Genomic DNA, 13,133 nt, shown 5'->3' on the forward strand with positions numbered 1-13,133 from the left:
ACCATAATTGTTCTGAGAAGATGGGAAGAAAATAAATACTGAAAAATCCTTCTTGCAGCCGCAACTCGTCGTCAAAAGCTCAAGGGAACGATTCAACGCTTTTCTCCCGTCCGTGCTCATGTATGATTCCAACGTACGTGCAATAATTGGAATTCCCTCTCCAAAAACAGATGATTTGAATCCCTCTAGCTATATTTTTCTCTCCCAAGAAGTGTTCTCCAGTCTAAACTCGCGGCCCTAGAGTGAAAAATTTCTTTTATATGGTGTGACGGCGGAAAACCTAAAATCTGTCAAAATACGATGTTCGCTCGAGCGGGGTGTCGAGCGCACAACGAGCGTTCGACTCTGTCTGATTTCGCTCGAGCATCCTATCGAGCGCATGTCAAGCGTTCAACTCTGCCTGATTTCGCTCGAGCGACCAATGTCTCCGCTCGAGCGATCTTTGTTTTTCAGCAACTTGCTCGAGCTCCCTGTCGAGCGGCAGTCGAGCGTTTGAATCTGCCTAAATTAGCTCGAGCGGCCAAAAGCCTCCGCTCGAGCGAACTTATAAAATCTGCAATATGAAATTTTTGCAAGTCATCACTCAACCTTCATCACACGTGTCATTAAAAACATTTTCAAGCATAGCATGAAAACTTAAATTTTGTCAAGACCCCAAATGCTAGGATAAGGAATTATTCTAGTGGAACTTCTCTGTCCACTCTGGAGTGAGTAAAAATGGAGTTGTAACCCCTGGGTAGATGAGGAACAATCAACGAATTTTGAATAGATTCTTTTTAAAGAATATTAGAGCGAAGTCAAGTTTTATGGCACTTAAGGCTGGTGGGGTACATATGTTTTGATGTTATAGTGATAATGATGTTATGTTACCAATATATTGAAAACGAGTCTGCAAATAACGTAATTTCAACACGAGTTGTACTACGGTCACCAGTAGGTACTTACAGTGCGTATGGGGAACTTTCATGATACCATATGTTATAATGGTAATGATGGTTTAATGATGATGAAATGTTATGTTTTTAAAAGTTGAATTGACAAATGCTCTCTGTAAGAAAATGTGCATCAAAATGATTTTTCATATGAGTTGAAAGAGTTTTGAAAAATATGGATGGGAGAATAATACAAATTTCTTAGCATGTTATATTTACCATCTGACATGCATAATTTTATCTCTGTACATGTTGGTTGTTAACTTATTGAGATTTCAAAAAATCTCATTGTGGTAGTCCTATTAACATTCCTCCTCCCTCTCGGTGGAATGGTAGAAGTTGTATCACAACCGGAGAAGACCAACCAAGATGGATACCTGACCGGTGCAAAACTGCAAGTGCACAGTATCGTAGTTTTATAGTAAAGTAATAAGAAGAGTATCGTCCTCAGGGATTGGTACCTTACTCTTGCCAAATACCAAAATTATGCTAATCTCAATTTTATCTAGAGGAATCGCTAAGGTTTTTGTAGTAGCAAATAAAACTAGATCAACTCAAGAGAAATAAGCAAAGAAAGTAAAACTGATGTTTGAAGATCAAATTCAATAGGGAAGAAAACTTCTAGGAAATCGATTTCACCATAATTCTTCACTATGCTTTTCTCATCCAGCTAATTTAACTTAAACTTCTTTTGTCTATTAGCAAATCTCTAATTCATCCAAAAGCCTCTTTCGATAGTCAATTGGAATTGATTCTAGTTTATCAATTCACACAAGAGTATGCAAATTAAATAATCAAGAACGCAATAAGACCAATGATTTAATTACTACACAGGTTCATACAAGTCTTTCGATCTCTATACTTACCTATGCTGAAATATCCAAGATCTACCCTATGATTCCCTCTTTCGATAGCAAATCACAAGATTAATAATCATCTAATCAATGGCCAGTTAATTAGAAGCATTAAACTCAGAATAAATCAGATAAACAAAGAGAGAATTGCATTAAATTAGCATGGACAAACAAGCATAGTTCGGAATTAGGTTACATCGTTTTCCTAGAAAGAAGAAAATTTAGCTCATACTAGAATTGGAATTCAACATAAACGAATTCACCATAATTATTCTGAGAAGATGGGAAGAAGAAAATAAACACTGAAAAATCCTCCTTGCAGCCTCAACTGGTCGTCAAAAGCTCAAGAGAACGATTCAACGCCTTTCTCCCGTCCGTGCTCGTGTAAGAATCCAACGTACGTGCAATAAATTGGAATTCCGTCTCCAAAACAAATGATTTGAATCCCTCTAGCTATGTTTTTCTCTCCCAAAGAGTGTTCTCCAGTCAAAAACCGCGGCTCTAGAGTGAAGAATGGCCTTTTATATGGTCCCACGGCGGAAAACCTAAAATCTGTCAAAATACGATGTTCGCTCGAGCGGGGTGTCGAGCGCGCGTCGAGCGTTCGACTCTGCCTGATTTCGCTCGAGCGTCCTATCGAGCGCACATCGAGCGTTCGACTCTGCCTGATTTCGCTCGAGCGGCCAATGTCTCCGCTCGAGCGATCTTCGTTTTTCAGCAACCCGCTCGAGCTCCCTGTCGAGCGGCAGTCGAGCGTTTGAATCTGCCTGAATTCGCTCGAGCGGCCAAAAGCCTCCGCTCGAGCGAACTTGTAAAATCTGCAATATGAAATTTTGCAAGCCATCAAATACCCCCAAACTTACAACTTTGTTTGTCCTCAAACAAAAAGAAAAACAAATGATAGTTTAGGCAATATCAACTCGACCCCAAAGAGAAGTATCATCACTCACCAAGCTTTTATGAATTTAGATTTCATCTCTAGTATCTTACTCTTTTAACATCAAAGATAGCAAGAAAATCAATCAAAAATTTTGCAATTTGTCAAGCAAGAGTTAGGCGTTTACTTCAACCTAAAGCTAAGACCTTGAGTGTGTGTGTGATATAGTCAATTTAACCTCAAACCACCTGCAAACTCAGATAAAAGTAGAACAACCAAAATCAGAAGAATTCTCTTAAAACTTAACCCCATAAGTCCAATTTTCAGAAATCCTCTCCACTAATGTAGTCAACACCAAAATCAAAGATCAAAAGGTCTTTATTAAGGTTGTAATGATAGGCCACAGGGTGAGGGTTAAGAAAGAACTGGATATGAGAAATTAAATCAAACTGGGAAAATACTTAGTGAAAAGAACATTAAAAGAGAAACTCACATGATTCAAATCATAGCTCTTTCTTGGCAATATGCTCATACTTGTGGCATTATTATTGCTGTAATCACTGATGTAATACCAACACTTCCCTTAACAAAATTTGAGGTAATTCACTTTCCGCTTAGCGACTTCTTTTTCTTTTCTTTTCTTTTTCTTTTTCCTCTTCTTCTCTTTTTTCTTCTTCTTTTTTTTTTTTTTTTTTTTTCTTTTTTTCTTTTCAATCACTTCCTTTCTTCTTCTTCTTTTTCTTTGATCAAATAGAGCAAACATAATACGTTTCATCATGAAACCAATTTTCTCTTTTAAATGTAACTCTCCACCAAAGTATTTTCTCAAACTATCAACGGTAGATTCATTGTTTTTCAGGCTTAGAGCGGGCATGGTTTATGTAGTTTAAAGAATCAATAAAGGCTCATGAAGGCTCAAGGGGGTTGACTATGGAAACACACCATGTAATGATGGCATGACATTTAGGACGGCTGGGAAAGCTTTTTGGTTATGCCAAAGAAATGCCTAGATCATTTCTCTAATATTTGGTCTCAACTAGGATTTCGCCTCAAGGACCCATCAACGGATTCTAGAGCAAAGCAAAATCGAACCTCCCTCTTTCAATTAATTCAACTTCTTCTCTTCATAAGCAAAATGGAATAAGAGAAAAATGACTATGTGCTCAATTGTGTTCAAGGTCAAAGATTTAAACCAAAGTACCCACAAAACTTCACTTGACATAAAAGAAATTTTTGAAAATTTTTCTCAAAACCATCTTCAATCACAAATTTCAGAGTCATAGAGAATTCAATCTTACTCCAATGCATGCTTGGTAAAAGAATCAAACAACCCATCAACAACCCAAGACTTAGAAAACAAGAGGATCAAATGATTATAGGAGTTTACACCCCCAAACTTAAACTAAGCAATGTCCTCATTGTGATGCAAAAGTAAAAAGGATTGAAGAAGTAAAGGAACTTCCCTGGTTTCATGGTGAACCTTCCGAGGTTTAAAAATTGTCCAGCTCTTTATTCTTACTAAATACCTGCATCAAAAATTAATTTATTAAAACTTAAATAAATAAAGATAATAAAATAAATGAAAGAAATAAAGATAGATCTATGGGTTGCCTCCCATAAGCGCTTGTTTTAAAGTCTACAGCCAGAGGAGTTGGACTTGGACAAGATATTAGATTGCATTTTGATTTTCATAGCACTAACTCTTCATGCTTTAGAGCATATAAAAGAGTTGATCTAACTATGGAGACTTGTTATCCTAAGTATATTGTATTAAGAATATTCTACATTTAAGTTTGAACATGATGGTTATTAATGCTATTGGGATGTTTTAATTCTTTTTGGCATGAGTCATATTTAGTCGCCCTTATTCTATTGTGATTATTACATACTACTAGTTGCATACTAGGCTACATTACATATTAACTATCATTAACGGGGGTATGTAACCATGTATTACATGTTCTGACGTTTCAAGTCTACATTATATCCCAAATGGGGGTTTGGGAGTATCACAGGAACATGACATGTACTAATTGAGTTGCGCAAAAGCCTTTTCTCACTATGCATCCTAGTTGTTTACCTTCCGCAGGACTCGAAAGAATGGTAGGAGTTTGTTTGTTGATCTCGATAAAAATTTGTTGTGACGACCCAGACTTAGCCAAGTTCTCGTTTGTCTTAAGTCGTCATGTTATACCTAAGTTGGGCCGTGCGTAAGGTTTAGAGTCCTTAAATAACCTTGTGTTTTTATTATTTAATTATATACCTTAGTATGTTTGGGCATCTAAGCCCATAAGAGAGGCCCAGTAGGCCTTTGGATTTTAGCCAACCCTATTGTGCTAAAGTCTAAAACCATAGGGGAATAAGGGGCATATGCTCAACACACCAAACTCTTAGGCCACTTGTCACACATTTAAGGCCCAATGATCTAGACATGATTGTATGAAGAAGGGGTGAGACTTAGGGTTTTGGTAACCTAAAAACCCTAACACACCAACCATGATAAAGGAGCATTAGATTTTGACAGTGGTTATACATGAAGAAGGGTAGGAGGATTTTTTATAAGAAAGCAATCATGGGGCACTTAGGGAAGACAAGGATCACTCTATCAATGCAACCACTCACCAAGAAGAATTGCATGGGAAAGTGGTGCATGGGGGCTTAAGAGACTAAGGTACATTCCACCAAGAGGGGCTCACGGCTACCTAAGAGGTTCCAACCACCTTTTTGTCAAGTATTGTCATTCGTGCAATGGACTTTCTAGAAGATGGATATGATTAGAATTGGAACAGGCGTATGGGATAAAACAAAACCCTAGTCCCTAGGTTTCGGTCACTACAACACTCTCCCTCACACACACCACATGCCACTTATTTAGGATTTCTAGAAGGATGTTCATGGGGAAGGGGGAAGGATGCCTAGGAAATGTTCACAGCATGCCACCCCAAGTATCTAGAGAAGAGGAAAAGTCCTGTAGGAAATTGAGATGGGCGGCCAACCAACACACACATGCCCTTGCCAAGTGGCAAGCATGCATATGCCCACCCTCCCAAGGATGATTATGGTTTAGTAAAAAGACCCTTAAGCCCCATAGGTTCGTTGAGCCTAGACATAGATGAGGGACTCAAAGAGGCATTAGGGTTTCAGTTTGTAGAGCCCAACACATCACTTGTCAAGAGACCTTTGAGTTCCCAAGGAAAACATAGATATAGGAAGATGAAAAGGGGATTCGGCCAAATGATGAGGGCATGCTACTTGACGCCTATGCTTGAATTTCATCTATTTCCAAGGTAAAGTGTGAGAAGAAACTAAATGGGGCATATAAAAGGATAGAGGCTGACAGTTAGAAGGATTTTTTGATGGCGTTTGTTCATGCTTTGCAATCTCTTCACCTCCCACACGTCCAAATCCACTTTCTCTCTATTTCTCTCCAAACAAACACCATTTCTCACTCTCTCTTCTTAGTCACGAGCAAGGAAGAAGGTGAAAACCATGTTCTCAAGGAACATGTTGCACAGTACAACTCTAACCCTCACTACTCACAAGTCACCCACACAGACAAGGGTGATGAGGTCACTAGGGTTTCAAATCCAAGGAAAATCCAAGGAAGACCACCACCATCATGCCCAAGCGTTCAACCTTTCTTTTGAGAGAATTTCTTAATGGAAAACTAGGGTTTAGTGGAAGCTGAAAATAAGAGAAGAGATTCCCACCTTGTTTCTCAAGAATCTCAGCCATCTTGTACAACACACACCTCAACATGCACTCATACACATACCTAAGATCTTGCCGAGGTTTAGGGGAAAAACACAACCACCCTTAACTAAGGATCTCTAGGCCGAATGCTTGGAGTGTCACCATGAGTAAAAAGAAGCCCTAGCATGACCACCCAAGTTGGATTTAGGATACATTTTCTTGTTTCTAATATTTTTAATAAACACTTTTTACAATTTGCTTGATCACATTTTACTGCTTTGTATTTTGTAAGTAGACTCGCAACCTATTTTGGATAATATTTGTATATGTCTTGTAAACTTTACATTCTTATGTGCTATTATATGAACTAATTGACTGATTATAATCTTTTGCTATGTGATGCATTGTAATTGGATTTGCATGATTTTCTTGTTATGTTTACTTGTTCATGATATTTTGAGTATACTTAGAGATATTAGCTCGAGTTGCTTGTTATAATATGCTCGTGTAAGCCTCAAATGATTTGGCCATTCATATGTATTCAGATTTAAGATATTGCTCTTTTACTTTGGTACGTCGCGAATGTTATTGCCTATATTTGTGAACTGAGTATTAGAATGTTCAAATATTTTCAAACCGTAACATGAAATATTCAATGTTGTATCACATGTGTGACATCCCGTTTTTACGAGTATTTTCACTGATGAGTATTTTAATTTAATTAATATATTAGTTCTTTTATTTTAAATTATTGTATTTTAGTTAGATTTATTTAGTTGTGATATTTGTTTTGTGGAGCTTTCTTTATATTAATTTAGTTTATATTGCTTATATTTCTTTATATTGCTATGTAATTTAATTTAGTTTGTTTTTGGATTTAAAATTTAGTTCTTAGTTTTTATTAATTATTTATTATATTTTAACTTGATATGGTGTTTAAATTAATTTAGTCATTTTATAGTTTTTAAAATTGTTTTTGTCGGATCAGTTTGTGGACTCCAGGGGTGAGGATTGGACCTCATTTCTTTTTTCCATCTTTTCTTTTTCTTTTCTCTTTTTCTTTTTTTCTTTTCCTTTTCTTTTTCTTTTCCTTCTTTTCCTTTTTCTTCTTTTTTTTCCTTCTTCTTCCGTTCTTCTCTCCCATGCGCGACGTGCTCTCTCTCTCTCATCACTATCGTCGTCCAGCTTCTCAGCCTAGCACCACCGCTTGCCGGCGACGTGGCCAACACCACCCACCCAAAAAATTCTCTCTCCAGCCGGTGAACCATTCTACCAAGTTTCACCTCCATCTGAGCCGCCATTTGCCGCCGAGAGCCTATCTAAGCCGCACGGTTTTTGTGCATTTCTGCCGCCGTCGTTGCGCCGCTGTCGTTCCCACTTCATCACCTACCTCTTGCCTTCCTAAACCACCCATTTCCAGCCCCGATCCGTTACCAGAACAACTCCCACAAGCTTAACTCCGTTTTGTCATTTTTTCACTTCCACCGCCATTTCCACCGCCACCCACGGCCAAAACTCACTTCCATTAGTTTCATAAATATCTCTAGGCCATTTCCTATCAATTTCAAATCTTGGTTTATCCCCGTTCGAAAGTGGGTATTTTACAACCCACGGCCACAGTGTATTTTACACTGTTACATTGCTTTTTCTCCGCCGTTTACAACGTCGTGATCCTTCAAAAATTATCTTATAGCACTATAAGTATTTTTCAAACTCTATTTAGATTTAAATATATTATTACTTTTTCAATAAATTCATTGACTGGTTGGTTAATTCCGGACTGAGTCCGAGGAGTCGGGGGTCGAATGGATTTGACGACGGAGTGTTTGGTTATTGTTGATATTGTTATTTGTTAGATGAATTGTGTCTTGAGGTGTGCATTGCATGTATGTACATGTGTTGAAACTTGAAAACTAGGCTTTCAAGCGAGAAATATTTTTGGTATATGTGAACGATTGGATTGACTGGTTTGAGTCAAAGGCACGTGTAGAAATGGTGGTAAGCAGGGACGGTGGTAGAATCCCGCCTGTGGTTCCAACCTACGGTGCATGTGGCATAGGGATGGTGGTAGAATCCCGCCTGTGATTCCCGCCTACGGTGCACGCGTAGGGACGGTGGTGAGCAGGGATGGTGATAGAGTCCCGCCTGTGATTCCGGCCTACAGTGCTCTGATGGTTTAGTTTTTGGGCCATTATCTAGGATAATGGCGAGATTATGTTTAAAGGATATGTTTTGGGCCAAAATGGGATTTTTTTTTTGCGTGCGTGGGAAAAATGTTGATTTATGGGACATGTGCATTTGCATTCTTTCATGCATATTATTGAGTTTAATATGTTTTTATCTTATGGCATTTAGATCTTTACTTACCTGCGATACCATTTTGGTACCGTAGATTTTGATGCAGAGGTCGAGGATGAGGAGGAGGCTGAGCCTGAGGAGGCGGCTCCACCAGAGTTTTGATTTGGAGTTTTATGTCTTGTAGTTTGGTTTTGAAACGATATTTGAGGCTTGTAATATTTTATTATGTATGTTTTGAATGGGTTTGTATTAAATAAAGAAAAATTTTGGTACTTAATTATAAGACTTTTGTTATCTACTGCGTGTTTTTATTTACACAATTGTTGCATGTACACACACTTGGCACTTGGCGATAGGGTGGTGACCCGTGTTGTCATCATCCCGCATCTCGATTTTCACGTATCCATACGTGGGATTTGGAAGTGTCACAACATGATTATATGATTCTTGAAATTTACATGTCCACTTGATGTATTGAAAGAGAAGTGTCACAAGTTTCATGTTACATGCATTTTGATCATGACTCCAAATGTTAGGACAAGAGAATGAACATTTTTATCATGACTCCAAATGTTAGGACAAGAGAATGTCCTAGTGAAACTCCTTTATCCACCCTAGAGTGTATAAATTGGAGTGGTAGCCCTTGGGTAGATGAAGTACTATCGGTGAGCCTCGAATGAATCCTTGTAAAAAGGTTGCCAAAGCGAGATAGTACCTAAAGCTAGTGGGTGCCACATGTGTTATATGTGGTCAAGGAGAAATGGCAAACTACTGCATAGTAAGGACTATGACGTAATGACCATGGTCAAGTGGGACGTTAGGTGATGCGGTAATTAGCAATGGTTTGCCTTTATATGCCTATGTTATTTGTGGTATGTTGTTTGTTTACTTACTAAGATTTCTCGAAATCTCACTGTGATAGTTTTCACTACCATTTCCAACCCAAAATGATAGAAGTTGTGGCAGGTACTCAAAACACTAAGCAAGATGAATGGAATTAATGACTTAGTAGAAGACAAGTTTACCGTTGAAGCTCGTTATAAGTACATTGTTGTTTGTTTAGAGATCACTACTCAGCATCTTAAGGACATTCAAGATGTTCTTAATAGGGATGATGATGGATCAGGATCGTCTAAGTTAGAAGAAGCTTCCAATTTGAAAAATCAATTGGATTTTGTGAATGGACATCTTAAACACGCCTATAGTTACTCAATGGAGGTGGAGAAGGTTGCCTTAAGCCTGGGGCTTCTAGCCCGAACCCTTGCAGACAAGGGGGATCTTTTTTACCCTAACTAATGAAGGGATTCTTATGTTGTGTTGGTTTTCAGTGCGATTGTTAAAAGGGAATTATGATTTATCTTTGGGAGATCCCTTATGTTTTTGGGAGATTTCATAATACTGTTTATTTGGGTAATTTGAACAATGAAGTCTTTTTGAGATATTTAGTTTTTATGGTATCATGATATTTTGCAAAATTCCTCAAAATCTTACTTAGATTTACATGAATTTTTGCTACGATTTATTGCATACTGATAGAACTACAATAAGTGCATTACATCTTAACTGTCATGTACAGGGGTATGTAGCCTTGAGATACACGTACTGACGCTTCAATCACTGTCCAATCCCAAGCGAGGGCTGGAGGCGTCACATCTATTGAGTGCTGCTATCCTCCCAACCAACCTTTGCACTTTGTTCAGGTTCCTTGGTGGCTCCATGATGATGATCTTGTACATTGTTAGGATTTGCCTCAATCCCTTTCTCAAACACCATGAAATCTAGGAGCTTGCTTGACTACACTCCAAATGCACACTTTATCGGGTTGAGCTTCATTTTGTATTGTTGTAGTACACTGAAAGCTTCCCTACCAACCAAGCTTCTAGTTCTTTGCCCTTGACAACCTAGTCTTTGACATATACTTTCATGTTTCGCCTAATTCGCTCTTTAAATATTTGGTTCACTAACCTCTGGTCTGTTGCTCTAATGTTTTTCAAACTGAAAGGAATTACTCTTTTTTCTTGGTCGTTCGGACTTATCCTGATCTAATTATAATCAGGATGGACTTCCTACTCTTGAAAATCTTAGAAAAAGACATATTGATGTGGATGGTAAATGTATTTTCTACAAAAAAAAAATGGAGGATCTATCACATGCCCTTTTGCACTATACAAGTATTCAGGATAACTGGGTTATATGTTCATTTTATACAAAACGTGGATTAGAATATGTCATTAATGGAAGTGGCTCTGAGCATTAAGGAAGAAGGCACACTTGATGAGCTGACTAGTTTTGTACTGCTTGCATGGGGCTTTTGGTCCAGATGAAATAAAATGGTGCATGAGAAAGTATGTATGGAACCACATCAGGTGATAGAGTTTGCTTTATCAATGAAAAAAGTTCCTAATATCATAAGGCAAGTCCCAATTCCTCAGCAAAAGACAAGCTATAGGTGGCAACCCCCACCAACAGACTTTCTAAAACTAAATGTAGATGGCACAATTTTCTATGATCAAAAGAAGGTTGGAGTGGGTATCATTCCCAGAGATACAAAAGGGGATATTGTGATGGTAGCTAGCAAGGTGGAAGAGGAGGTTCCAAATCCTACTACTGAAATTCTAGCCATGTTTCAAGGCCTGCAGTTATGTGCAAATATGGGAATAGAAAAGCTTATGCTTGAAAATGACTCCTTGATGATAGTTTCTGAGCTTCAAGATGTTAGTGTTTCATATGCCTCACAAAGAGTTTTAGTTATGTAACTGTTGAAGGAGTGCATTGTTCAACATGTTAATCGACTAGAAAATGAGGCAGTTAATAGGCTTGCTAGACATGCTTAGAATATTGAAAATATAGAAATGTGGTGGGATAGTATTCCTATTCATGTATCCCAAGCAATATGGTTGGACAAACATTCTCTATAATGTTTATGTTTTATAAATATGAAGTTTTCTTATAAAAAGAAAAAAAAATTCAAGCTCAACTCGATATGAGAATATTTTAAACATTTAAAAGGATTAAAGAAATTTATAAAACATAATATGATTTTTCTATTTTATATAAATAAAACAATTCGTTAACCAACTCGAACTCACTCGAAAATTTAAAAAATTATTCACAAATATAAAATTGTTGTGAATTATGAAAAAAAAAAAGAAGGAAATGCAAAGAGAGAGAGAGAATGAGAGAGAGGCTTTGTGTTATTCCATCATATGAACCTAGAAATATATCCATATATATAGGGGTACAAAGGTCTTAATTGACGGCTAAGACCTGGTCAATTATAACGGCTAAATGTGGTCATACAATATAAGTTGTTTTATAACACTCCTCCTTTGGATGACCATATTTAAAGAATATGCCTCGTTAAAACCTTGTCAAAGAAAAACCTTGTGGGAAAAAATCAATGGTGAAGGAAAAAGAGTACAGTATTCATGTGTACTGTAACAGCTGGCTAGAAATTCAATTGTGGAATTTCTATAGACTTTAGGAACCTCGTGAAAACTCCATAGTTTTCACAAATCGACTACTCGCAAAGGTTTTAGTCTGTCAACATAGTCAGAGTTATTACTCACTATGGTACCAGAAATGTGATTTTATTTGTTTGAGGTAGTTAGAAGTGTCAGAATACTTTATAGTCTACACCACAAGACTCAGTTGAATATTTAGAATTTTATGGCACAATAACTTATTTTCATAATTTCGGACGAAATATCTGTTTGAAACTATGAAATCTTTTTTAGGGGCACTTCGGGGTTGAATTTTGGTAAATGATTTTCAGTGTAAGTTAATATGAATATTTTGAATTTTGGTAAACGATTTTCAGTGTAAGTTAATATGAATATTTAGGATTTTTCAGTACTAAGTTTATTATGCATTTCTTTGGATTGAATAGTAACATCGATAAGAGTACTAACTGTAGTGTTTTCAAAATCACAGTGTGGAATGTCCAAATTAGGTTAGAGAAGTTTTATTTAGCTACTTGGGAAGATCTTAGCCACACATAGTGAATAGTATTAGACACTTAGCACAAAGAGGAACCATTAGATGGATTTTGAAGAAAATCAAGGTGTGAGATCATGTCACCTAAGTAAAACTTTTTTTTTTCATCTGATCAACCAAATTGAGCTAGATCAAAGAGGGTTTCAACCCTAGTGAAACCCTAAAAGCTTGGTTGAAACCGAAACCCTAAATGGTTTCCCCAAACCCTAAAGTTGGCCTTCATATCCTTTTTTATCCAATTTTTAGTATTGTGTTTAATCACTTGATTAAATCACTTCCACATGTTATTAATTTTCCAAATTCTTATTATGACATCATTATCCAACCTTTTAAACTTTAGAAATTTGATTGGACCAAGAAAAATTGAATTTGGGCTTGATAGCATTTCAAATCCTAACCAAACCCTCTTTAAACCCCAAATTAAAGCCCACTTGGTTGAGGCCCACGAATTTGGCCACCTTGGTAAGGCTTCTTGAAGAAATT

This window comes from Carya illinoinensis, chromosome 7 (assembly GCF_018687715.1).
Source record: "Carya illinoinensis cultivar Pawnee chromosome 7, C.illinoinensisPawnee_v1, whole genome shotgun sequence".
Taxonomy (NCBI): Eukaryota; Viridiplantae; Streptophyta; class Magnoliopsida; order Fagales; family Juglandaceae; genus Carya; species Carya illinoinensis.